The sequence below is a fragment of the Hemiscyllium ocellatum genome, chromosome 36 (genome assembly GCF_020745735.1).
Source record: "Hemiscyllium ocellatum isolate sHemOce1 chromosome 36, sHemOce1.pat.X.cur, whole genome shotgun sequence".
NCBI classification, from domain to species: Eukaryota; Metazoa; Chordata; class Chondrichthyes; order Orectolobiformes; family Hemiscylliidae; genus Hemiscyllium; species Hemiscyllium ocellatum.
This window is the reverse complement of record NC_083436.1, coordinates 26406971-26434914: the sequence shown is the minus strand read 5'-3', so window position 1 is coordinate 26434914 and position 27944 is coordinate 26406971. Positions and strand designations below refer to the sequence as shown.

At 42.6% G+C, this 27944-nt stretch overlaps 1 protein-coding gene across 1 annotated transcript in view; it reads left to right on the top strand.

Annotated features, from left to right (window-relative positions):
• Window positions 1-2045: 2045 nt before the first annotated feature.
• Window positions 2046-27944, top strand: part of jade1 (jade family PHD finger 1) — a 140412-nt gene continuing 114513 nt past the window's right edge. Inside the window, exon 1 of the mRNA XM_060851774.1 lies at window positions 2046-2223. The gene's annotated coding sequence lies outside the window, so the exon portion shown is untranslated. The remainder of the gene's footprint in view (window positions 2224-27944) is intronic.

Below are 27944 nucleotides of genomic sequence, written 5' to 3'. Positions count from 1 at the left end.
TTTGTGCATGAGTGTGGGGGGACTGTGTGTGTGTGTGTGTGTGTGTGTGTGTCTACACGAGTATGTAAGAGTGTGTATGTTTGTGTGTGTGTGTGTGTGTGTGTGTGTGTGTGAGAGAGAGAGTGCAAGGTTTGTAGCTCAGGTTGAGGTAAACACATATATCCAGATATCATCTATCAACCCCTCAGAAAATGAACAGGAAATTACATCACCACAAATCCCAGGGACCCAATCCAGGACAAACATATAAATACAAAGCAGAAGACAACAGCTTCGCTTCACTTGGAGGTTGCCATTAATGATGTTACCTAGCCAGGTAATGAAACATCTGGATATCAAACCTACAGCTCAGTGAGCAAACCTACACCCTAGAGAGGGAGTGTATAAGTGTTATGGGGTCACTTGTGGTGTGACATGAACCCAAGATCCTGGTTGAGGCCATCCTCATGGGTACCGAGCTTGGCTATCAGCCTATGCTCGACCACTCTGCATTGTTGCGTACCCCGTAGTCTGCCTTGGTAACCCCAAGATCAGGGACATTCAGGTCTTCCAGGTTGAGGCCATCCTGGATCTTGGGTTCATGTCATGCTACAGGTGACCCCACAATGTTTAAACACTCTCTCACACTCACACGCACACTCTTACATACTCATACACTCATGCAGACCCTCTCTCATACATACGCTTTCTCTCAGGCACACACACACTCCCCCACATTGCACACCCTCTCATAGGCATACACTCCATCACACTCATGAACACACTATCAAACATGCACACATACTCTCATATGCACACACACACACGCATTCACACTGTCTCCTTCTCTCCCACACACACTCTCACTCTGTCTCCCTCACATGCATGCACACACATATAAGTCTATGGGATGAACTGCATTCGCAGAATTGTATTTGCAAATGCATTCGATTTTGTTCAAAAAGCACACAATCTGTAAGCAGTGAATCCATGTGACATTTTATAAATTCCTACTTTGGAAACAGAACTAGTCTGACTCTAGATTGGAATACATAGACTCTAAGGTCACACCTTTAATGCACTGTCTGAGCTGAGAGGTCACTTTTTAAAATAAAATCTTAAGTTATCTAGGGAATGTGACTTGAAAGAAGTTCTGGCATTTACATATTAATGAATCGAAACCTGCAATCCATTCCAGAAGATGAAAGACTTGATTGCAGTCTAGGTTTGTTCAATATGTCACATCAGTTGTACAACACTATGCTCTTTTGTTATAAATTATGTGTCCTATGATCCTGCTCCACTAGCTACCTGATGAAGGAGCAGCGTTCAAAAAGCTAGTGCTTCCAAGTAAACCTGTTGGACTATAACCTGGTGTTGTGTGATTTTTAACTGTATCCACCCCAGTCCGGCACCGGCACCGCGACATTATGTTTATGCCAACATTTCCTCTTCCCTCACCCGATGCAACACAATACCAGTATTTCACTCCTTCTCAACAATGTCACGTCCTCCAATTTAACCTGGACAGTACTGCCGGTGACAGTAAAAAAAAACACATTACCGTCATTGCTCTTCTTTCACACACACCACATTTTCTGGTCACAAATTCGTACTTCACGATTTTTTCTAACATTTTGCTAGATTTGCACAGAATGTAAAATCCTAACTGACCATGCCTTTCAACATGCAGGAAAGCTAGGGCATTGAACAATTAAACTCCTGATCTCACTTAGCGTTTGGTGAAAAGCAATTAATGTTGAAAAATGCATTGCGAATGGCATTAATGCAAATTTCTTCGTTTGTACTTAGTGTGAACGGAACTGTATCATTTTAAAATTACCCTCCTTCCTCAGTGTATTTTTGAAATTCGTTCGTTAAACAAGGCATCGAGCTTTAGAATTTTGTTTGGGAAAACGAAAGCAAGGTTGCAAAGGAGACTTACAGTAATGCTGTTGACAAGACATGAGACTGCTCCCTCGTCTGGCAGCAAGTGTGGACTAACAGAAAGAGAAAACAAAATCCTTCCTTCACCCAACCAACTCCACCATAAGGACCAACGTCAGTCAGTGCATATGTGAAAGAGGGAGCGAGAAAGAGAGATAGAGGGAGCCACAATCTGCTACTGCAGCTGCTTCAACTCCACATTCAAAAAAAATCTTCATTTCCATCCAGTCTCACCTCAACAGACCAGCTTTAAAACAAAAAAAACAAATACAAACACACACAAAAATATTACAGCAGGTACTGTCCTCTTTCAATACTTTTTAAGCGTTTTGGGCTCGTTATGGGGGGGGGGTTGTAAATAATTGTGAAGGAAAGAAAAGCAGGACGATGGGGAGTACAGTACGGAGGAAAGAGGAAGCAGAGGAGGAGATCTGGCGATTTTAAAAAATCGTCAAGCTTTTGATGTCTTTACCGTTGTTGGCCGAGTTTGGCTTGCAAAGGGGTTTTTTTAGTTCAGCAATTTGATTCCGAAGGTCGCTGATGATGGAAATAATATAGTACGTCATTAATATGGCGCCAAAAGCTTGTGTGTGATATGAGTGAGAGCGCAATGGGGGGTGGAGAACAGAGCGGGGAAACGGCATGGGGTGTGTTGGGGGGGGGGTGGAAGGAGAGGTTTTTCTTTGCAAAAGTTGAGGGGCGGCTGCAGTGTTGAATATGCATCAGGATTTCTATTTAAGCATTGCCAGCGGTGTTATTTTGTATCCTGCCTGTGGGCTTTAATAATTTGTAGCAGGTTTTCATTGGCAGTGCGCAGCGATGGCATATGGGGTGTTGTGCTGAGTTGTTCGGGGAGTCCCGGCTGGGTTCTCCCTCAATGTATCCATTAGTTGCTCTCTCTGTGTATCCATTAGTTGGGATACAGTGTATCCTTTTGCAGCCGCGGTTGCAGAGCGGCGTGGAACGTGACGCGGATCGAACGCTGGGTCCGGCTCGCGGATCCGGGCCAGCGGCTCGTGCTCACTCGCGCCGTGCAAACCTCAAGCGGAGCAAGCTTTTTCTTCCCTGGCTTTCTCCTTCCAGCGACAGGGGAAGCGATAGTTATTTTAAGCATCGCATTATTTAAATTGCAAAAGGGCATGGATTCCTAGCGGAAGCATAATCTCATCATCGGTCTAATATAGTGGGTGGGAAGAGTCTCAAACAAGTGTCCTGGCGTTTTTGGGTTGGTAGGGGGAGGTGAACTGAGGATAGGGAGGGAAAGGGATGAGGACTTGACCTTTTAATATACATTGCGCAGATTAGAGGCACGGGAGGGGGAAGAAAGCGTACTGTAAGGTGCACCGGCTGTGCGACTTTAGCACACCGCCTCCAAGTCCTTGCTGTTTAAAAGGACTTTTTCTTTTGCCTCTCAAATGTCAGTTTTGTGTGTGAACGTGTGCACTCCGGCTTCAAGTTTCTCTCCCGCGCACGCACGGTTACTATTGTTTACATGAACTATAACCTCATTCCCCATCGTTTTTTTCCCCAAATCCTCTTAGCATAATTTTAGAACTGTAAAATTATGAATGGGTTTCGTTTCTTTGAATTTCTGTCATTTCGTTTCCGTCATTTCTATGAGGGGGTGAAAGAATGTGCGTGGACTTCAGGAATGCTTTAGTGCAAGCACAGCTGCTGCCATTCGCTACATAGTTAATTGAAGGAAAATGAGGCAAAGTTAGTTATGCTAGGATGCATCTTCTGACAGTTTTGGTCTTCTGTTAAAGAATATTTAAAGACTTTGCTGAGGTAAAGAAGACATTAACGTTATTTGAGAAACATAGAACAAGCTTCATCTTGCCATGAGGCTGCAAGAGTGAATAAGATCAGGTGATATTAGATCATGTGAAACTTGTGCACTTTGTCCCATTGTACTGCATAGGTTCTCGGTCTTTCCATGAAGAGTTGACATGAAGCTAAACTATTTTGGAGTGAGTTGAATGATACCTCAGAAGTCCAAGTTAAATGTTATCGTTCTTCTTCACTCTTCGCTCTTACCCTCCTCAGTCAGCTTCTCCATTGGCTTGAGGGTAAGCTTGTAGTTTGGGTATATCCATAGGATGCTGTGAACTCTTTAAAGTACTCAGTGGCAATCTGTGGCCACTGTCTGGAATTTCGTATGTTGCAAAGATCTCATTGAGCGATGTAATTATTGGACAGTGTGACCTATTCGATCATTGTACCTGTATGCCAAGGGATCCATCCCATGATGTTCCTATGGTAACATCAATGGTACTCCTGTCTCCCGCCAATAAATGTTACAAGTAATATAGCCTGATATAATCTCTTCCAATAATTTATGACTTGGCCACCAAAAGAATATGTTGCTATGGCTTGATGTTTTCTGATACTTGGATGTCCTCTGTACAGTTGGTGATATTCAGAGGACTCTCAATAACTGACCTCTCGTCATAAGAAGTAAACATTCGCCACACTGAGTTCATGATACTGTCTGAGAATGCATTGGCACAGTATTGTCTGACCTGAACATACTCTTCATTAGATTTCTGTCCATCTCTGATTTCATTTAGCTGCTGAATTATTCCTGGAAGAGCTGGAAGTATCTTTGATGTAAAAGTTTCCACCACTTTAATGAAAATTACATCACCTTATTCAGGCCTGGCCATGAGAATATGTGACAAAGCATCTGCTGTTTTCCTAGAACATACCCTGAGTTTGCATCAAATCACATTATCTTCAGTCTGAATCATTGTACTTATGATGGTGCTTTTGTCAACTCCTTGCAATGTTAAGGGTTTTTGGTCATCTCCATCTTGAATTAAAGACCAATAACATAATCTGCTGAACTTTCACAAGTTTGTGTAGCATCTAATCAGTCTTACCTTATCACTGTTCAGTGTCTGTCATGGAATAGGATGTGTAATAAATTGATCTACACTTTCCATTAATCTTTATCTGAAAGAGTACACCTTCCAGTTCTGTAGAAAATTTATTTGCAGCAATTATGATGGATAGTCTTATGTCATATTGAGCTAAAATATTGGGTGATGTCAACATCTGAGATTATCAAAGGACCTATGTTGTGCTTCTTCCCAGCAGTTTGTATTATAGAGTCATTGAGATGTACAGCACAGAAGCAGACCGTTCGGTCCAATTTGCCAGTGCCGACCAGCTATCCGAACCTAATCTAGTCTCATTTGCCAGCACTTGGCCCATATTCCTCTAAACCCTTCCTATTCATATACCTGTCCAAATGCCTTTTAAATGCTGTAATTGTACCAGCCTCCACCACTTCCTCTGGCAGTTCATTACATACACGCATCACCCGCTGAGTGAAAACATTGCCCCTTAGGTCCCTTTTATATCTTTCCCCTCTCACCCTAAACCAATGTCCTCCAGTTAAGGACTCCCACACCCCAGGGAAAAGAACTTATCTGTTTATCCTATCCATGCCCCTCGTGATTTTACAAACCTCTAAAATGTCACCCCTCAGCCACTAATGCCCTAGGGAAAATAGCGCCAGCCTATTCAGCCTCTCCTGATAGCTCAAACCTTCCAACCTTGGCAACATCCTTGTAAATCCTTTCTGAACCCTTTCAAGTTTCACAACATCATTCTGATGGGAAGGAGACCAGAATTGCATGCAATATTCCAAAAGTAACCTAACAAGTGTACTATGCAGTTGCAACATGACCTCCCAACTCTTGTATTCAAAGCTCTGACCAATAAAGGAAAGCATACCAATGCCTTCTTCACTATCGTATCTACCTGTGACTCTACTTTCAAAGAACTGCTCAACAACACCCCCTCCGACCTTCCATTAAGTGTATAAGTCCTGCTGTGATTTGCTTTTCCAAAATGTAGCACCTTGCATTTACCTAAATTAAACGTCATCTGCCACTCCTCAGTCCATTGGTCCATCTAATCAAGATCCTATTGTAATCTGAGGTGTCTTCTGCGCTGTCCATTGCAACTCCAATTTTGGTGTCATCTGCAAATGTACTAACTATACCTCTTATGTTTACATCACAATCATTTATATAAATGATGAAAAGTAGTGATCCCAGCACTGATCCTTGTGGCACTCCACTAGTCACAGGCCTCCAGTCTGAAAAGCAATCCTCCACCACCAATCTCTGGCTTCTATGTTTGAGCCAGTTCTGTATCCAAATGGCTAGTTCTCCCTGTATTCCATGTGATCTAACATGACTAACCAGTCTACCATGGGGAACATTGTCAAACGCCTTACTGAAATCCATATAGTTCACTTTCACCGTTCTGCCCTCATCAATCCTCTTTGTTACTTCTTTAAAAAAATTCAATCAAGTTTGTGAGTCATGCTTTTCCATGCACAAAGCCATGCTGAGTATCCCTAATCAGACTGTGCCTTTCCAAATACATTTACATCCTGTCCCTTAGGATTCTCTCCAGCAACTTGCCCACCACCGATGTCTGGCTCACTGGTCTATAGTTCCCTGGCTTTTCCTTACCAAATTCCTAAATAGTGGCACCACGTTAGCCAACCTCCAGTCTTCCGACAACTCACCTGTGACTATCGATGATACAAATATCCCAGCAAGGGGCCCAGCAATCACCTGAGTTCTCAGGTATACTTGAGCAGGTCCCTGGGGATTTATCCACTTCTGTATGTTTCAAGACATCCAGCACCACCTCCTCTTTAATATGGACATTTTTCAAGATGTCATCATTTATTTCCCCACATTCTATATCTTCCATGTCCTTCTCTACAGTGTATATTGATGCAAAATACTCATTTAATATCTCCCGCATCTCCTGCGGCTTCAAACAAAGGCTATCTTACTGATCTTTGAGGGGCCCTATTCTCCCCCTAGTTACCCTTTTGTCCTTAATGTGTCGCTGCATTCTAATAGCTGAGATAATGGCTCATTGATGACTTGTTTTATCAATCCCACAAATATCTGGAGTTCAGTCAAGTTATGAGGAGGTGGAATGTCCTTGATTGCTCTCATCTTCTTTGTCAACTCTGACACTGGATGCATCCACATTCAGCCAAAGGAGCTTGATCATCATTGCATTCCTGTAAACACTGATGCATAGTTCACACTCCACTCCAATGTCATGTTCTGGGTAGACCCATGGATCAGGATATATAACTCCCTCCAGTCTTCAATAGACACTTGCTGTGGTCCCTGGAAGATTTCTAATGCTGATGTGATATTGAAGGCTCATCTGTTGAAACAAAATCTCCCAAACTATGCAATGAAGAGTTTGAGCAACTTAGACTCTTCATCACGAGGTAATTACCAAAAAAAAACTTGGTACCCATTTTCATGAAGATTTAACATTTTCATAATTATTCTGTGTCTTGACCACAAATGATTATATGAGCTTTGTGCTCACCTGCTTTGCATTAGATTTGAGCAGGTTCTGGTCGGTCTGTTGGGTTTTGCTACTGCAGCTGCCCTCAAGCACCAGCTTTTTGGTCCTTTTACAGGTGCGTGAACCCCCTGTTTCCTTCTTTACCTTTGGCAAGAGTCAATTTGGAACATTTATGGGAAAAAATAGACACACTAGCTTTGTTTTAGAATACAGAGTAATGTGTGTATGTTGTCTCCAGCTTTGAGTCAATGAACAGCTGTGGCAATTCACCTCTGAAATTCTTTGACTCATTTTCTTGGCTTTCCAGTTCCTTTATTCTGCAGATGAGGTATATGCTTAAGCTCTGTGCTTTCTCTCTTTATGTTGAAAGGTTGAATTCTGTTGTTGTGTGATCTTGACTTCCATATAGAACATAGACCAGTACAGCACAGACCAGGCCCTTCAGCCCACGATGTTGTGCCGACCACTGATCCTCATGTATGCACCCTCAAATTTCTGTGACCATATGCATGTCCAGTAGACTCTTAAATGTCCCCAATGACCTTGCTTCCACAACTGCTGCTGGCAACGCATTCCATGCGGTCACAACTCTGTGTAACGAACCCGCCTCTGACATCCCCTCTATACTTTCCTCCAAAAAGCTTAAAACTATGACCCCTCGTGTTAGCCATTTCTGCCCTGCGAAATAGTCTCTGGCTATTGACTCTATCTATGCCTCTCATTATCTTGTATACCTCAGTTAGGTCCCCTCTCCTCCTCCTTTTCTCCAATGAAAAAAGTCCGAGCTCAGTCAACCTGTCTTCATAAGATAAGCCCTCCAGTCCAGGCAGCATCCTGGTCCTTAACATATCTCATGGCCCATTTTGTTTTGAAATCGCTGAAGAGAACTTTTCTCCAACTGTGGTTCACTCTCCGAAAAAACCTAAACTGCCATACACATGTCTAAGTTAAAGTATGTTTTGTTTCTTCTATAGCTTCTGCTTGGTCTCCATATCAGTGATATCCTCTATTTCATGGATCTCAAGATCTTTTGAGGTCTTCTCTTTCTACTTATACTGTACCAGCCTCTTGCTGAGAGAGAGAGCTTCATGGAATCATGGATTCTCTGTAGTGCAGATAGAGTCCTTTCAGCCCATCGAGTCTGTACCAACCTTTCCAAAAGCAGCCCACTCTACTCATTAATCATGGCTAATCCACCTAGCCTTCACAATCCTGGACACTAAGCAGCTCACACTATGGGTAATTTCGCATGGCCAATCCACCTAACCTGCGCACCTTTGGCCTGGCGGTGAAACTCCGAAGTCATCTTTCTTCTAAAAATGATGTTAAAAGTCACACAACACCAGGTTATAGTCCAACAGGTTTACTTGGAAGCACTAGCCTTCAGAGCGCTGCTCCTTCATCAGGTGGTTGTGGAGTATAAGATCATAAGACACAGAATTTACAGCAAATGTTTACAGTGTGACAGTTTACTTTTGCTGTAAATTCTGTGTCTTACGATCTTATACTCCACAACCACCTGATGAAGGAGCAGCGCTCTGAAGGCTAGTGCTTCCAAATAAACTTGTTGGACTATAACCTGGTGTTGTGTGATTTTTAAGTTTGTCCACCCCAGTCCAACACCATCATCTCCAAATCATGTAAAAATGATGTCATTGCTTACCTGTGTTTTTACTCAGTGACAATTAGCCGGGATAATTTCTTCCTCCCTCTGTGGTTTTTGCTTCTTCCTCTTTGCTTTCGTGCTTAACATATCCTAAAAACAGCCAACTTGTTACCCTGATCGTTTATCGATTTTTACATCTTGACCTCACCTTGTCTGCTTGATTGAATGACTTCTGTTAAATTTATATCATCTCTTAACTACAAGCGGTCAGACAATGTTTCATCTGAGAATCCAACAGCAAACACTTGGCGGTATGGTGGCTCAGTGGTTAGCGCTGCTGTCTCAGTGCTAGGGACCTGGATTCGATTCCCACCTTGTGCCACTGTCTGTGTGGAGTTTGCATATTCTCCCTGTGTCTGCATGGGTTTCCCCTGGGTGCTCCGGTTTCCTCCCATAGTCCAAAGATGTGTAGATCAGGTGAATTGGCCATACTAAATTGCCCATAGTGTGAGGTGCATTAGTCAGAGGGAAATGTAGGGGAATTGGTCTGGGTGAGTTATTCTTCGGAGGGTTGTGCGTGGACTTGTTGGGCTGAAATAGCCTGTTTTCACATTGTAGGGCAGTGTGAAACCTGACCTGATTATATTCTTTTAAGCTGTCACCATCTCTGTTTGCATGTATGAACAGTATTTTGTCTAATTACCGATATGTTCCTTTTCGCAGTGTATGATTATTAAATTTGGACTGCTAGGCAATGCTATGGTATCACATTGTAGTTACTATTTTTTAAACCTTCTTATAGCATTTGACTCTCCACATGCTTGTTTGGTTAAGATACTGTCTTCACAGCTCCTGTTGCAAACAGTAGGACATTGACCTATTCATTGCTTGTCTTCATAGTCAGGTCAGATGCTGTGCAATATTTCTGAAACCTTTGCCAGTTTCATCACACTTAGGCATGATTTGAACTGGCAAACTGCTTTACTTATTTTTGGCTATGAAAGAAATCCTACCATATTTGATCCTACACTTGCTGCTACCAGGTAATACTTTCAGTGTTATTGTGCTGCTAAAGGATACTTGGAGAATGCTGAGGTAAAGAAACGATTAAAATTAATTTCAGAAACATTTTACCGTGTCTTTGTCTTGCCATGAGGCTGCAAGAAAGGGCAAGATCATGTGATATTGCATCACTTGCTGAGATTATGCTGTTTCTCATTTGTGTATCGCCGTTAAAACATGATATTTACAGTACAAAGTTGGAGAGATGACAAGGAGGCCTGTCCACTGTATTTTGAATGTTATGGGGATCGAGGGGGAGCATCAAGAATTAAGACTATTTTCTAACACTGAGCATAATGCCTAAGGTATATTGGCAAAGAACTTCATATGGGCATTTGAATTGTTGGCTGTTTAAAATGACCCCCTCTCCATTTTATTTCAAATTATCTTAATATAATTTGAGAACTGTAAAGTTATGAATGGGGTTCTTTTGTCTCAAGTCAGCAGTTTCTATCTTCATTTTATTTGAGAGGAGGAAATAAAAGACTGTGTGCATTTCAGGAATACTTCAATGCAAACATGGCTGCTGCCATTCACAACACAGTAGACAAGCAGGAAGAACACAGCAAGCCAGGCAGCATCAGGAAGTGGAGAAGTTGATATTTTGGGTATAACCCTTCTTCAGGACCAGAGGTGGAGAGAGCTGTAGACAAGTTGGGGTGTAGGTGGGGAGAGCAGTGGAATTGTGAGGTAATGATAGGTTAATACAGGTGGTGGGTACAACCTGATTGGTTGATGGGAGGAATGAATCTGGTTGGTTGCTGGAAAGAAGGGTTGGAGGAATGAATCTGGTTGGTTGCTGGAAGGGAGGGTCGGTAGGAGGAAGGGAAGGGAGGCGGCGGAACTGGAAAGGGAGTTAGGGGATGGGTGAGAAGGTTATTTGAAATTGGAGAACTTAATGTAGAGTTCACAATGCAACCAGTTTTAAAATGAGGCAAATTTTGTTATGTTGGAATCCACCTTTACAACTGGGGCCTAACTGTATTCGCAGTAATGTATTTGTATAGATAAGTTTATTGACTTTGCTTATCTTTGGCAAACAACTGCATTTGGGAGGGAGGGCTCACTCCTGATCTCGACAAGACTTTGGCAATCTCACTTCTTAAGGTTTATTTTGGTTGAAAGGTTTATTGACTTGATGTTTTTGAGAAATCGAGTACACATGTTAGTCTATCATTGCATCTACGCAAAGCTGATTTTGTTACCTCTGGTAAACCAATCTTAATGTTATGCACTTTGTGATTTTTTGATCGGGTTGGGGGTGCATGTGTGTAATCTTTTCTGTTCCAAAGTATATCTTGTTTCAGTGAGGCAGATGCTGATAGCAGATGTGAGTAGGAGCTAATGACATTTCAGTGTATTGAAATGTAGGCCTTATGAGGCTGTTGCTCAATAAAATAAAGTTTTGGCAAATACTGCTTTATCTGAATCAAATATTTTCAGTGATCGCAGTGCAAAAAATTTCCTGCGCAGGGCTTCTAGTTCATGACTGACATTTCTAGTTTTTGGTTTGTTAAAGACTTGTTTGTGTCAGTAAGTTTTCAGGGAGGAGAAAGTGAGGACTGCAAATGCTGGAGATCAGAACTAAAAAATGTGTTGCTGGAAAAGCACAGCTGGATAAGCCCTTCCTGCTGGATAAGCCCTTCCTGAAGGAAAACTTCTTCAGGAAAGGCTTATGTCTGAAACGTCGATTCTCCTGTTCCTTTGATGCTGCCTGACCTGCTGCACTTTTCCAGTGACACATTTTTAAGCTTAGTAAGTTTTCAGTCAACTTTTACTAGTTTGTTTGGACTCTGTTGAATTCATGTTAGCTCTCTTGTGGATCAACGCCCATCCCTCCCCACTTCCCCTGCTCTGCCTATAGCTGCGAGTCTTTAGTTTCATTCAGTGTCTATCCATTCTAAAATCATTGCTCATCATTGAACTGTCCACTTTTTACAAAGTCTTTATTTTAAAGGGAGAAAATGGGGAGCAAACATAAGAAACAAACTTTTAAAATTGCTTCGGAATTTGGTTCTGCCTTTTGTGGAAACCCCTATATAGTTGCCCTAGAGGGGCAAAATAGATTGAGATTTATATTTTGTGGGGAGAGTTTTCTTGGAGTAGTTGTAATCAATTGCATAAACATAATTTTAAAAGAAGCAGCTGTAATTTACATGGCAGAAATTCAGTACTACATTAGAATTAGCTGAAAATTATTTTAATCATTAGCTTCAAAAAAACACTAAAGGACAGAACCATTCAGAACTTGCTGAATGCCACCTGCTAATGTCTTGCTACATGGGCATCAGTGATACATTTTTTTTGTATCAGCAAAAGAAGTATGATTTGTGACGGTCTTGTGGTGCAGTGGTCGGGTCCAAAACCTGATGGCTACAGAAGGTGTATTCATAATGTGGCCATACAGGTTGTCTATTGGCCACTAAAATCCTTCCCATGTGTCTGATGGCAGGACAGTAGAACAGGTGAATTTTTTGATCTGTCACACTGCAGGAGGCAACAATTTCTTTCCAAAGATATACTTTATATGTAAACTTGTTTAAAGAAAATTACGCAACATTTCAATTGGACCATTAGAGCTTTTGCAAGAAAATTCAACTTGTCGCAGAAGGCAGTGGTAAACTATTGAGTACCTTTCTCAACATAACCAAGGACGAACCATAAATTCAGTGAACAGCCATGATGCCAAAGTCCTCTGCAGATATGGTATTTGCAGGGGGAGAGAGGGAGAGAGAGAGAGAGAGGGAATTTGATTTGCTATTATCAGAGTAAACATCAGTTTGGTTTCAAAATAATTTAGCATTCATTTAGCATCGTAAATTAGAATGCACATTACCATATCACAGCTTTAAAGGGGTAAACTTGTATAGTGAGTGATGATATTTAGAATGTACTTACTGAAGTTGGCAATTTGAAGTCTACGAACCAAGTTACAAATTGCAGCATGCTATCTGTTTATGTACATGTTGGGAATGTTATGGCTTTTAAGATTTTTCTTTGTCAAAACAATGCAATTCCTCTCTTGGTTCAGATTTTTTGAATGAGTTCACTGCATTTCTCTTTTGGTCTGCCTGTCGTCTTTTTCTCTTCAAGCCAGCATCAGACATGTACTTTCACTGTTAGGTACTTTTCCTAGCTTATCATTGACTCAAGTGTGCAATTACACTTGAATACAGTACTATAAAATGTTTCCATAACTGCTTTACAAATCCGCATTATCCACTTCAGCATTTCATCCAATGTTCTTTATTTGCCTCAACAGTTACCTGGTACTCTGCTATACTTTTCTTTTGCTTTAGAATTTAAATGAAGTACCAAAATTAAAGCTTACACAATTTCTTATTCTTCTTTAAGGTTAGGATTTTAACATGGTATTAGAACATAGAACATGGAACAGTACAGCACAGAACAGGCCCTTCAGCCCACAATGTTGTGCCGACCACTGATCCTCATGTATGCACCCTCAAATTTCTGTGACCATATGCATGTCCAGGAGTCTCTTAAATGTCCCCAATGACCCTGCCTCCATAACTGCTGCTGGCAACGCATTCCATGCTCTCACAACTCTGTGTAAAGAACCCGCCTCTGACATCCCCTCTATACTTTCCTTCAACCAGCTTAAAACTATGACCCCTCGTGTTAGTCATTTCTGCCCTGGGAAATAGTCTCTGGCTATCAACTCTACCTATGCCTCTCATTATCTGTATACCTCAATTAGGTCCCCTCTTCTCCTCCTTTTCTCCAATGAGAAAAGTCTGAGCTCAGTCAACCTCTCTTAAGATAAGCCCTCCAGTCCAGGCAGCATCCTGGTAAACCTCCTCTGAACCCTCTCCAAAGCATCCACATCTTTCCTATAATAGGGTGAACAGAACTGGCCGCAGTATTCCAAGTGTGGTCTAACCAAAGTTTTATAGAGCTGCGACAAGATCTCATGACTCTTAAACTCAATCCCCCTGTTAATGAAAACCAAAACACCATATGCTTTCTTAACAATGGTGTTGTTCAGAGATTTCCTTAAAGAAAGTATTGCTTATGAGATTAAGCAAAGAACTGTTCATTAAATAACTGGCTGAAAAACTCTTGCCATCTAGGGTCTGAAAATTGATAATTAAGTTCAGATTAAAATTGCATGTTCAGTTTAAATTTTAGTTTTTTTATCTGACTTTTTTTAGGTATTTTGTATGCCCTGCATTGATTAAAAGTCAACAAGCTACTGTGAATGTTATTGTTAACAGAAGTGATCCAAGCCCGAATATTATTTTTCCGTGAGATAAGAAGGAAACTGTCGTTTGTTTGATTTGTACCACTTCAATCATTATCATGTCAGGTTCAAGGTCAGTTCAAGCACCAGTTTGCCACTGGACATGAAAATCATGTAAAGAAATTAACCCCGCAGTGCTGGATTTGCCACAGAGTTTCCGAAATAATTGCACCTTGTGTTGTGGAGATGAGATCTATGTTGATTAATTTGTTAACTGCAGTGTCTCTGAAATAACTGGAGGTGGCCAATTCAGTACTGCCATCCCTCTGGCAATTAACACACATTTGTTCTGAGGTGTCTTCATTCTGTCGAGGTTTGATCCTGTTGTTGAGCTGGGATCTGTTTGTTGAGTGGGCTCCATTCCCAGAGCAGTCAAAAACTACCTGAATTCTGTCATTTGTGTATCATGAGGAACAGCTATATTGGAGCAGTTGTTGTCAGATGTAGCTTGAACGCGTTCACCTGTGTCTGTTTTACTGTTATTTAAATAGGAGAAAGTGAGGACTGCAGATGCTGGAGATCAGAGTCAAGAGTGTGTTGCTGGAAAAGCGCAGCAGGTCAGGCAGCATACGAGGAGTAGAAGGGCTTGTGCCTGAAACATCGATTCTTCTGCTCCTCAGATGCTGTCTGACCTGCTGTGCTTTTCCAGCACCACACTCTTGATTCTGTTATTTAAATAGCTTGATATTTCATGCTTCTGTAAACTTTATCTTTACCGTACACTGATAGCTGCATGAGAATATGAAAAAGAACACCTTAGCTAAGTTTGAAATCTGAAGAAAATGTTAATGAATGGTTAGCCTCCAGTGATTGTAACTCTTTAAGTCACTAATGTTTTCTTTGAAGAGGCAGTGGCAGCCTGCATCCCTGTAAGATGCTTGTTAGCACCATGTCCTGGTCAGCTCTGTGTATATGGGAATCTTCACTCTGGCTTGGCAGTTACTGCCATATTCTCTGATGGAGACGGTACAGGATTCATTGTTTTCTTTGAATGCTTTTTTGCAGCCGGCTCTTCCTTGCTTGTTCATCTCTTTCAATACCCTACAAACAATGAGCTTCTTGAGGTCATGGTTGTCAGTGACTGCCTCACATTTCTAAGCATCAGGGTCTGCCAATTTCGTATCTCACTAGCAGGTCTCCTTGTAGCAGAGGTTTGGACGCCCAGGAAGTTTTAGCCCAGTTGAGGCTTTGCAGTACAGAAGGTCTTTGGCTCTAAGGCCGTCATTCATCCACTGAATAAAATTGAGACATACACACGACATTGGGTTTGGTGTGAGTGATTGCTGATGGAAGTGATCTACTGCAAGATCACTGAGTTGGTGATCTTGCCCTGACAAGAGGTCCTAATGTGTGTCTGACATAGAGAAGGTAGAAATTGTTGAGCCCTTTCTCCTTCTAAGCGTATGTTTTCCTAGACCTGCTGGGAGGAGTGTAGGAGGATGCAGGCTTGGTAGACTTGCAGTTTGATGCTGTCAGTCTAGTTTGCTGTTGTTCCAAACACGCTCACTCAGCTTAGACATAACAGCTGCAACTTCTGCAATGTGTGTGTTGATTTTGGCATCAACTGACACATTACTGGTGATTGTGGAGCCAACATATATGAAGCTATGAACAACCTCTTGTGACTCATTGAGAGTGCAGATCGATGGCAACAAGACAATATGTTGGACTGTGAGATTTGTCTTCCTGATGGTCACACTAAATTCTTTGCAGGTGTGAGTGTGTCTGTCCCTTTGTTGCTGAAGGAGTTTCTTGTTATGGTGTGTCAGTGCAACATCATCAGTGGAGAGCAATTCTCTGGTGAAGACTTGGTGCACCTTTTATCTTGGATCTCAGGTGAGCAAGACTGAGCAGCTTATTGTCCGTTCTGGTACGTAAGTTCACACCACCTGTAGATGACAGTAGGCAAATGACAACTGCAAAGAAAAGAATACAGTCGGCTCTGATATAATGCGATAGTTCGGTCCTTGTGCGATCCCACGTTATAAGAAAATTGCTCAGTATCAGCGCCATTTAAGCTAATAGGGTCAGAAACGTGTTATAACCAATATAGCTAAGGAAAGTTTGCACTCTGCAAATAATGGTCTAAATTCTTCAATCATGTTAAAACCAATTTGTGTCAAGAAACATGCGTTATAGCAGAACCTTCTGTATGCCAAAGCATGTTGTTTGGGCCCACTTTTTAACTTGCAGGCTTCCAACATTGCACTCCAAAGCTGACCTTACCCATGAAGTCCTCATGAAAAGGAATCATGCTGGTACGTTGATTAGACCAATTTCTCCAGGAACTCAAACAGTCCATCTCTGTTCATGTGGTTAAATGCCTTACTGAGGTCAATGAAGGCGATCTGTAGTGGTCTGTTTTGTTCATGGAATTCATTTTGCACTCATAGGATGGCGAAAATGATGTCAACTCTAGATCTTCTAGTTCTGAAACCAACTGGGATTTGGGCTGGAGGCGTTCATCCAGGATCTGCAGTCTGACTGACACATGCAGATTTTTATTCCATGATGCTCATGCTTTGATAGTAGCTGGAATTGTTGTGGTCACCCCTGTTCTTTTAGGGTCATGATTTAGCACCATGCAAATCTTAAGGCACTGCCCTCCTCCTCCTCTGAAAGAGAGAGAGAAGTTTATGTAGGTGCTGTTGAAGTGCCACCCCACTGAGGGTGCAGTCTTTGAAGATTCTTCAGTCATAGCCCGGATTAAAAACCAACAGTTTTGTGACTTGGTTGAATAGTTACTGTTCATAATCCCGCAAAGGGTGCAGAAGCCAACTGAAACATGACTTCAGACACAAACTACAATGCTACTGTCTGAAATGTAGGAAGCAAGAGCAGTAACATACTGACAGGATCTATCTCAGCGAAACAATCATTGATACCAAACTCAGTAATTACAAGAGTGCTTTGTGTGAGAAGACTTTGAATGCTCTTAAACCCACATAAAGTAATGCCCAATGCCCAAGAGACTCGTGTGCCAGTGACTACTGATTGCAACTTTGCCGGAAAATCTAGATGTCCTTCAACACATGCTCGGAAACATAAATAAAAGGAATCAGAAAGTAACAGGTACATCAGCGAGGAAAATGGTTTAATTGAAAGCAAAGCCAGGGGAGGTTGTCACTAACTTCACTTAGTCAGTGGGGAAGATGAATGGAGCACTAATTTGAGTTATACTCTGGTGAGAAAGTGTAAGCATGGTAGGTCTAGACTGTATCGAATTCCTGCCTGTCAGGAAAGAGCTGGCTGTTGAACCCACAATAGAGGAGCCGAGTAAAGCTATTCATTCACGTGCCACAGGCAAAGCTGTAGGTGCTGATGTGAAACCACTTGTACTTTCAAGAGACAATGTTTCTTAAATTCTATGAAAAGCTGTTTACTTGAGTTTAAATTGCTGAGGATGACACAATCCTGTGGAAGGGGATTTTCCAAGAGTTTCGGCAACATAGTGTTCTATGTTTGCAATGTAAAAATAATGTAACTGAATGCACACCTGAAATTGTCTGTTCTTATGTATTGTGAGGTGAATTCCAGAATTTTATAAACATCAGTGCTACAAAATGTTCTGCGTTTACATCTGATAATGAATCAAATTTTCCTTGACTTTTTTTAGCTCAGCAATTAAGTGAAAACTTTAATCAGAGGAGATGATTCTAATTGGAAAAACACAATTGGTGTGAGAGTATTGGATGAGGTGAGGAGACCTGCAACAGCTCACAAATGATCTAAGGTGATATCAATACAGCAGTTTGCCACAAGATTGGAAACGGATGGAGAAGTAGTCTTATTGCACTTAGTGATTCAGTTTACATATGCCTTAACGTGTTTTTACAACACCCTTAGTTGTCATTTGGCTGTGACTTAGTCATGGCCTTGACTAAGTGGAATGCTGCTTTTTGTATTTTAGTAGAGAGACATGTTTTCTTCTCACTCCCTGACTCCTCATCAACATCGGTGTAGAGTCCATGGGTACAGATTGCCACAATGATTGTTCAGGCGAAAGCTTTTTTGAATGTTTTTCTGCTCTTGAAAGTGAGGGGCATCACTCTCGTGGCTCATTTTGCCATTACTCTGTGTCCACTCTCACATGTAGTTCCCGGCTCATGAGCCAGCAGTTGGTCAGTTTGTCCTAACGTTTGGAGCCTTCCTTCTTTCCCTCTCTTTCCCTCTCTCTCTTTCCCTCTCTCTCTTTCCCTCTCTCTCTTTCCCTCTCTCTCTTTCCCTCTCTCTCTCTCTCTTTCCTTCCTTCCTTCTTCTCCCCCCCCCCCCCCCCCCCCCCCCCCCCCCCCCCCCGGCACCTCAGTCAAAGCAAAATGCTCAGAGAGAAGTATCGTCTTACCTCCTTTTTCTTTATTCCGGGCCCTGGAGGGAGAGAGAACGATCACCCACGTACACAGGGACATGCGTTCCCAGTCTTCTGTGGAAGAGCGGTTTCTTAATGAACTATATAGTCATTTTACAGGGACAAGCATGCAGTTAAGACAACATACATATTGATTGGGTTACCATTACAATCAGCGAGTGACAATAGCAAAGAGCAAGCCATCTGCTGTTACGCAATGAATGTTCTTAATCTTAACTGGCTTCACATAATGAATACTTTTCACCTTGTTAAACTGACCTTACATACTGAATGCTTCCAATATTGTTAAAAAGCTCTACATAATGAATGCTTTTCCACCTTGTTAACCCATTACCCTTACCTCCATCACCCCAGTGTTAACTGCAAGTGCTTATCTGATCTGAGTCATGCTCAGCTGAACCTCTTGTTTCACAAAACTCGGAACCTAACTCTTTCCCTATCTGCTTATACCCTATACATGTTCTCATGAGGAAATGTCACTCGGCCGAGATTGCTGATTTCCCCTTGGAGTTTCGCATTTGCCGTGGCATGTGAACACTCACAATGTGATGAATGTGGAAAAGAAGTGAGGCTGAGGACATACAGTTACTGAACAAGGCTTTCCAGATTGGGAGTCTAATGCTGGCTTAAAATCCATATGTGCAAGCTCTCTGATAAAGGCTCTCTTGCAAAGAGGAAGTTCAGATTTGTCTGATGGATATAATGATGTGTAACTTACAAGTGCTGCAGGAGTTCTGGTTGCTTTTTCCTCTTCTAATTAGCTTTTCCTCCTTAATTGGTCATTGGAACCAAGGGGTGTCTTTAATCCTATGGTGAAGCTCCACGTTCTCTGCACTTACAGTTGATCATTGAATGTTGAGGGTGGAGGACGGTGTGTGTGTCTATGTGTGTTGCATGCAAGAGACAGTGTACAGGTCAGGCGCATCTTATTAGCTAGTGGAAATCTTTGAGCTGAGGAAATCCGAAATTATACTAACATCAGAGATATTCTCAGGGTTCTCAGTGGATTTGCAGACGTTTCGTCCCCTGTCTAGGTAACATCTTCAGTGCTGTGGAGCCTGCTGTGAAGTGCTGCTGTACTGTGTCTTCTGGAATTTATTTGGTTCCGTTCCTCCTACTTCTGGTTACCCGTTCCGGTTGTTCATTGTAGTGCCCAGTATATTGGGTCTAGGTCAATGTGCTTGTTGATGGAGTCCGTGGTTTAGTGCCATGCTTTGAGGAATTATCTGGCTGTTCTCTGTTCAGCTTGTCCTGTTGTCATTGTGGTGTCCCTGTTGAATTTGTGGTCCTTGTCATCTGTGTGTATGGCTACTAGGGACAGCTAGTCATGGCATTTAGTGGCTAGTTGGTGTTCGTGGATGCGGATTGCTAGTTGTCTGCTTGTCTGTCCTATATCGTGTTTTGTGCAGTCTTTGCATGGAATCTTGTAAATTACATTTGTCCTGCACATGATGGTGCAGGGTCTTTTGTTCTGGTGGGTTGTTGTCTGAGCGTGGCTGTCAGTTTATGGGCTGTCATGAATCCTAGTGACTGAGGAGTCTGGTAGTCAGTTCTGAGATTTTTTTTATACGAGGTAGAGTGGCTAGTGAGTTAATTCATGGCATGTCCTCATGTTGTTTGTCTGTTAGGTGTCTGCGGATGAAGTTGTGGAGAATCTGTTCTTGGTGAAGACTCTGTAGAGGTGTTTTACTTCTCTTTGTAAGGTCGGGAGTGCTGCAATGTGTTGTTGCCCTTTTGAACAGGGTCCTGATGCAGCTTCCTTTGCGTTTGTGTTCAGGTGGTTGCTGTTGTAGTGCAGGACCTGGTCGGGTTGTGTGGCTTTCCTGTACACTTTGGTGGTGCATTCACTGTTCTGTGTTCTTTCTACTATCACAGCCAGGAATGGGAGTTGGTTGATTGTTGGTTGATAATTCAGTGTGTATTCTTGATTTCTGGTCTATTAATGATAACAAAAGTGTTCTCGGCAGGCAGAACAGAAGACAAGGACTGCATACTCAAACTACTAGACATCTGCTTGATGACACATTTCACATTCAACACCCAAATATATGAACAGATCAATGGAGCGCCTATGAGCTCACCCATCTGTGGTCTTATTCCAGAAGCAGGGATGCAAAGACTGGAATAAACAGCCCTCCCACAAATCCGATCAAAACTCTGGATCAGATACATGGATGACACTTTGTTATCATTAAGAGAACAGAAATCGAGAACACACACTGAATTATCAACACCAAGATCACAGGGATCAGGTTTATGAGAAAGGAGGAAATCAGCGATCAACTCCCATTCCTGGCTGTGATAGCAGAAAAAACACAGAAGGATGAATGCACAAGTGTCACACACCCTGACCAGGTCCTACACTACAACAGCAATCATCGGAACGCACACAAGGGAAGCTGCATTAGGACCCTGTTCAAAAGGGTACCAGCACACTTCAGCACTCCTGACCTACGAAGGGAAGAACAACACATCTACAGAGTCTTCGCCAAGAATGGATATTCCTGGAACTTCATCCGCAGATGCCTAACAGGCAAACAACGTGATGAGGAAGTGCCACAAACTAACTCACTAGCAACGCTACCGTGTATTAAAAAAAGTCTCCGACCTGACTGCTAGTCTCCTCCAATCACTGGGATTCATGACAGCCTATAAACCGACAGCCAAGCTCAGACAACAACCCACCAGAACAAAACACCCAGTACCCATCATGTATAAGACAAATGTGGTTTACAAGATTCCATGCAAAGACTGCATGAAACACTACATAAGACAAACAGGCAGACTGCACAGCCGCACAGTGGTTAGCACTGTTGCCTCTCAGCACCAGGGACTCTGGTTCAATTCCAGTCTCAGGCAACTGTCTGTGTGGAGTTTGCACATTCTCCCCGTGTCTGCATGGGTTTCCTCTGGGTGCTCCAGTCTCCTCCCACAATTCAAAGATGTGCAGGTTAGGTGATTTAGCCATGCTAAATTGTCCATAAGGTTATTAGTCAGGGGTAAATCTAGGGTAGGGAGAATGGATCAGGACGGGTTATTCTTTGGAGGGTTGGTGTGGACTTGTTGGGCCAAAGGGCCTGTTTCCACACTGCCGGGATTCTAATTCTACAAGAAAAACAAGCAATCTGCATCCATGAGCCATTAAACATCACGACCAGCTGTCCCTAGTAGTCACACACACAGATGACAAGGACAACAAATTCGACTGGGACAACACAACGATCATAGGACAAGCCAAACAGAGGACAGCCAGAGAAATGGCACTCATTCACAGACTCCATTAACAAGCACATAGACCTAGACCCAATATATCTCCGGTTGAAGTTGCGAGGATATCCATTCTTGGTGAACAACCGGAGCCAGCAACCAGAAGTAGCAGGAATGAAACCCAATAACTTCCTGAAGCGACAGTGCAGCAGCGGGTCAAAAGAGGCTCCAAAGCACTAAAGATGTCACCGAGACAAGACGACAAAAATTCCCAGCTCGATGGACATACCCACAACTATAACAAATACTTGTTGCCTGTTCTCCTGGTGTTATTTTCATAATAGAGACAATGGCATTAAAAAAAACTCTTTAAATCACAATCCAGAGTGGCTGGTACAATGCGATAGCACATCTTCAGTCTGAGGCCCAGCAGATGGCTGTAAATTTCTCTGTTTGCTCATCCTTTTTAATGTGCTTTTTAAAAGTTATTTTAACTTAAACGCAGAGGTTTAAATGTTATGTGTATATTGTTGACCGCTTTCTGTGTGTCATTCAGGAGTGAAGTGCTCTCTTTTGGATCTAAATTGATGCTGAATAACTAAATGATCAGCACATCATCATCTCACTGCTTCTCTTCATCTGAATTAATCTTTAAAGATCCTGCTGATTTTTTTTTTCTCTTGAGACTAGAAAATGCAGGAATGACCCTGAGATCTGCTCTTGGGTGTAACTCCATGCTGGGAGCCAAGAGTTGCAAAATTAACCTCCATGTATCAGATGCAAGTGGGAGTAATTGTTGGCTTATAACAGCAGTATAAAATCTGTTGAAGATTCAAAAGAGTTCCTTTCTTCTTTGCTGTGTGTCAAAGCATATAATAATTTCAAGTGCCGTTCATAATTTATTCACCTTTGTTTCCCATTCACAGGTAAATACATATATATGTACAGAACAACCTTGGTTATCCGAACATCAATTATCCAAATTTCAGATTATCCGAACAAGTTCTCAAGGTTCTGTAAATGCTTCCTTTGTTTATGATTAGATCATTTATCTGAACAAGCAGTTATCTGAACACAGTTCTCCCTGCCCGTCTCATTCGGATATTCGAGGTTGTTTTGTACTTGCTAACTTCAGGATTGCTGCACGGAGGTTTCTGCTTTGTGCTGTTGATAAGACTCTGGAATGGCAAGGCTTCCTGGATGAAACAGGTGTAGTGGAGGGAAGTGCGGTGGATGTTGGGAGTGTGAGAGTTGACATGTATGGAAGCTTCCCTTGGGACGTAGGCAGGATTGAAGATCGAAGGTTTATGTTGCTAATCTTGCATTGCTGAAGTTTGAAGCTTGTGATGAAATCCATTGCCAGCAATCAGTGAAAATGTAAAGTGTAGGGTGCAGTCAGTTCCAAGAGTTTCTAGATGGCACAGCAGTGGGTGAAGAGGTCTCTGCAAGGCTTTTAGTAAATCACTCAGGAAAATGTAGGTGGAGGGGAGGTCACTGAAGGAAAGTTCAAAGGTCACAGGCAGGTCTGAAGGAGGAAGAAAGGATGGAGAGTGCGGTCAGTTCTGCTATAATGTGGCAGTCCTGTTCTTGTGCAATCCGGTGTTATAAGGAAATGGCGTAATAGGCGTTCCATTTAAACTAACGGGGCTGGACTTGCATTACAATCAATACACGTTTTAAAACTTTGCTTGAAAAAGTGTCCAAGTTCATCAGTTGTGTTATAGTGAATTTGTGTTAATGAAATGTGTGTTATAGTAGAACGACCTGTAGACTCTATTACTGATTTTTAGCTGTACTGCTGGGGAGGCAACGGTATCATACAAGTTCTACAAAGGATAAAGGAGTTGGATGGCTCCGTGCTGCAAAACTGTAGAAGAAGTTCTAGGAATTAGACAGCTAAGTGTTGGAGTCAGAGCTCAGGAAATCCTAGGAGCTGGGAACGGCTTAAAGAAAGTGCTGGAAAAGCACAGCAGGTCAGGCAGCATCCAAGGAGCAGGAAAATCGATGTTCCGGGCAAAAGCCCTTCATCAGGAATTCCTCATTTCCCTGAAAGGCTTTTGCCCGAAACATTGATTTTCCTGCTCCTCGGATGCTGCCTGACCCACTGTGTTTTTCCAGCACCACTCTAATCTTGACTCTAATCTCCAGCATCTGCAGTCCTCACGTTCGCCAAGGGCTCAAAGGAAGCCAGTGCACAGTTAGTAGATCAACATAACTGAGGGTGAGCTTTGAAAAGTTCACAAGCAGAATTTACAGGATATAACTGAGCACGATTGGAGTTTTAAGAAAATCTAGATGTACGACTGACTTGACAAGGCGTGATATTTGTGAGAAGTTGGAGTCGTGCCTATGGGAAAGAACACTTTTTGAATCCAGGCATGTGTTGATCCAGGAAAGGAGAGTGACTGACCAGAATGGGAGCGATTGTCAAGGCAAGCCATGACAGATTGGCCCTTGATGGGGAGTTGTAAAATTAGAGCGACACAAGGTGAAGGATGGTGATCCTTTTGAGAATTTAAATGAGATTTGATGGCCTACAGTTTCATTAATGTCTGGGGGAATTACTGAGAAGTCCGTGGGATCTGTCTTGATTGTATCTGCTATTTGATGTGTGCTGTGAGATTTGGTCACAGTTTGTTACCACCATGTGTTACTTCTGGGTGTGAGGCATATGTTTGAAATGTATTGTAGTCTGTATTGTAGTTCTAGCATTCTACAGGCAAGTTTATTACACTTTGTTCTCAAAAGTGGAATCTGTTGTTGCTTTTTTTGTGTTGAAGTCCTTTGGATCTGCCACTTTGAAAGAAAAAAGTTACAGATCCTTGGCCAGACGCTCTGGTACAGGATGGTAACAAATCAGCTGCCTGGGTTTAGAAATGTTGGAGGAAGTGGGGTCCATTGAACCTCATGATGTTGGGTTTAAGTATTTGCTATGGGCCCAGCTACCTGCTGAAAACCAGTGAGTGCAGCAGACGGTATTTAAAACTGTCTTTGCTCCTCTTTAGCAGAGTGCTGGCTTTTGGCAGTCAGTGACTTTTTTTCTGAATGTGGGCAGAGGGAGAATGTGCAAGGATCTTACAGAGGTTTATAAAATCATGAGGGGCATTGATAGGTTAAATAGACACAGTCTTTTCCCTGAGGTGGGGGAGTCCAGAACTAGAGGGGATAGGCTTAGGGTGAGAGGGAAAGATATAAAAGAGACCTAAGGGCCAACTTTTTCACACAGAGGGTGTTACGCATATGGAATGAGCTGCCAGAGGAAGTGGTGGAGGCTGGTACAATTACAACATTTTAAAGGCATCTGGATGGGTATATGTATAGGAAGGGTTTGCAGGGATAAAGGATATGGAGTGGGTGCTGGCAAGTGGGACTGAATTGCATTGGGATATCTGGTCGGCAGGGATGAGTTGGGCCGAAGGGTCTCTTTCCGTGCTGTACACCTCTGTGACTCTATGATGTGGTTTCGGGATGGGGTGGAGTGGGTGGGGGGGGAGGTGGTGGTAGTAGGGGATAGTGGCAGTACTGAAATTGCCCTTTAGGAGGGCCAGCACAGAAACAATGAATCAAATGGCTTTGATGCAAATTGTAACAATTCCATGATTCCTTAGTGAAGCTTTGTAAGAATTGTACATTACAGGACAGCAATATCTGGTAGCCAGTGTGGAGCTGGCAGTATTTAACTCTGGTCTGTGGGGCGCACAACTGGACGGGGTGTACTTTACTGATGAAACCAGTGAATTGTGCTTGCTTTTCCTGTTTTCCAAATCTGGGAAGTAACTCATGGCTAGTAAACGAGCAAGTGGAATTTTCCAGTCCTGGTTAGGACTAGTTGTTTTGATTATCAGAGGTTGCAGAAATAGTTGGCAAGCAATGAATGTGTGGGAATATGATACCTCTTGGGGGATGGAGTTTTCTGGATTGGCTGTGTTCTGTGGATTTTTAAAAACATCTTTTTGGAGCAGGATAAATAGTTTATATAAACTTCGGCTAGACAGGGGTACTTTTGGGATACAGCCCTTTTTACCAGTCTGACTAGTCAAATGCCATTAATCGTGGCTTATTAATCTGAGCAGCGTGTGAGACCACTCTGTCTCAAAATCATGTTCTCACATACACTCACTGATTAAGTCGATCCCCTTTATCAGCCACGGAATGCTATACTTGGCATTTTTCTGGCCCACAATGCACGTTTTGTTTAACCGCCAGCTTTATAAGTAAGTGTAAGGGATCAGAAAGTGGGAAGCAGGTGATGCAACCTATATTTCAAAGATGGATGGGAGTTTAAGACTCACTTTTCATCAGCTGCTGGTGCCATTTCCAAATGGCGACCATTCACCCGCACCACACTGGCATTTCACTTTTATACTCTGTTTATAAGTTGGCCCCTTTTTGTTTTTGGAGGATGCTTCCGGACTTCAAAGCTTGACCTGCGTGTTGACATCTACGGTATTTGAAGAGTGGCATAAATCTTAAACATGTTCAACTTTGAAAGTGCATGGCTTCAAATGAAAAGCCCAGCCGAGGTGAACTGACTTATTGGGCTATGGTGAGGAAGTGTTTTTATTTTCTCCTTCTGTTAAGTGACAGTCTGGAGGATGAATTGTACATAACTCATTGAATAAGGTTCTCCCAATGGTCCCATCATATTTTCTGTGACTGAGCGAGAATAAGATAGATAGCTTTCTGGATTTTGAAGACATCGGATGATATGAGAAGAAAGTGGGAATATGATGTTGAGATAGAGGATCAGTCCTGATTCTGTTGAATGGTGGAGCAGGCTTGACGGACTGAATGGCCTACTCCTACTCCTAGTTTCTATGCGAATGCAGTTAAAATCATGCAAGTCTATGAGCTTGAACAACTGCACAGATAAAAATAGAATATATCTCTTTGCTGAGTTACCAAATTAGATTAGATTAGATTTCCTCCATTGTGGAAACAGGCCCTTCGGCCCAACCAGTCCATGCCGACCCTCCGAAGAGTAACCCACCCAGACCCATTCCCCTCTGACTAATGCAACTAACACTATGGGCAATTTAGCATGGCCAATCCACCTGATCTGCACATCTTTGGACTGTGGGAGGAAACCTGAGCAAACCCATGCAGACATGGGGAGAATGTGCAAACTCCACACAGACAGTTGCCTGAGGCTGGAATTGAACCTGGGACCCTAGTGCGGTGAGGCAACAGTGCTAACCACTAAGCCACTGCCCTCTGCTTGGGAGGGGCAATAAATAATTAGGATTCACCTTGACAGTGAATCATGCTACAAAAAGTAGACATGTAGGTAAGGAGAGAAGGCTTGGGTTTATGTGATACCTTTCAGGATTTGTAGGCACTGCATGCAGTTTTCATTGGGAGGAGCAAAAATAGTTGCAATATAGGAAACATGGCAGCTACGTCTGTGCATCGCAAAGTGATTATGTGAATGTGATGTCCATTGGGAGATAAACATTAGCTAGATGTTGTGTGAAGACAGCAATAGGTTTGTTTCTGCTTTCTCTCATGTTGAATAACCAGCTAGTCTTGCTGCCTGCAGACATGTGAAGAATGGTTGGTTTGAATCAGGAGGAGACTCAGTGATTGCAGGGACGACGTTGCAGGGTTGTCAATGACTGAGTTAATATATCATTTGAGAACTTACCTTTTGGCACTGTCGTACTGACACTCCTGTGTACTGGAGAATAGTTATACAGATGTGTATGGGCTAGGTTTGATTCTGGGCCTGTACTCAGCTGGGTTGCTATGTTGTGCTCTGGACTAGGAAGAGGGCAGTGGCACTGTGGTTAGCACTGCTGCCTCACAGTACCAGGGATCTGAGTTTGATTCCACCTTCAGGCAACTGTTTGTGTGGAATTTGCACATTCTGCTTGGGTTTCCTCTGGATACTCCGGTTTCCTCACATAGTCCAAAGATGTGCAGACTAAGTGGATTGGCCATGTTAAATTCCCCTGTAGAGTCCAGGGATGTGCAAGCTAGGTGGATTAGCTATGCGAAATGCAGAATTATGGGATAGGGTAGGGAGGCGGGTCTGGGTCAGATGTGCTTCAGAGGGTTACTGCAGTCTTGATGGGCTGAATGGCCTGTTTCTGCACTGTATGATTCTAAGATGACAGACCTGCTTGGTTTTGCATTCCAGACTACTTCAGTGATAA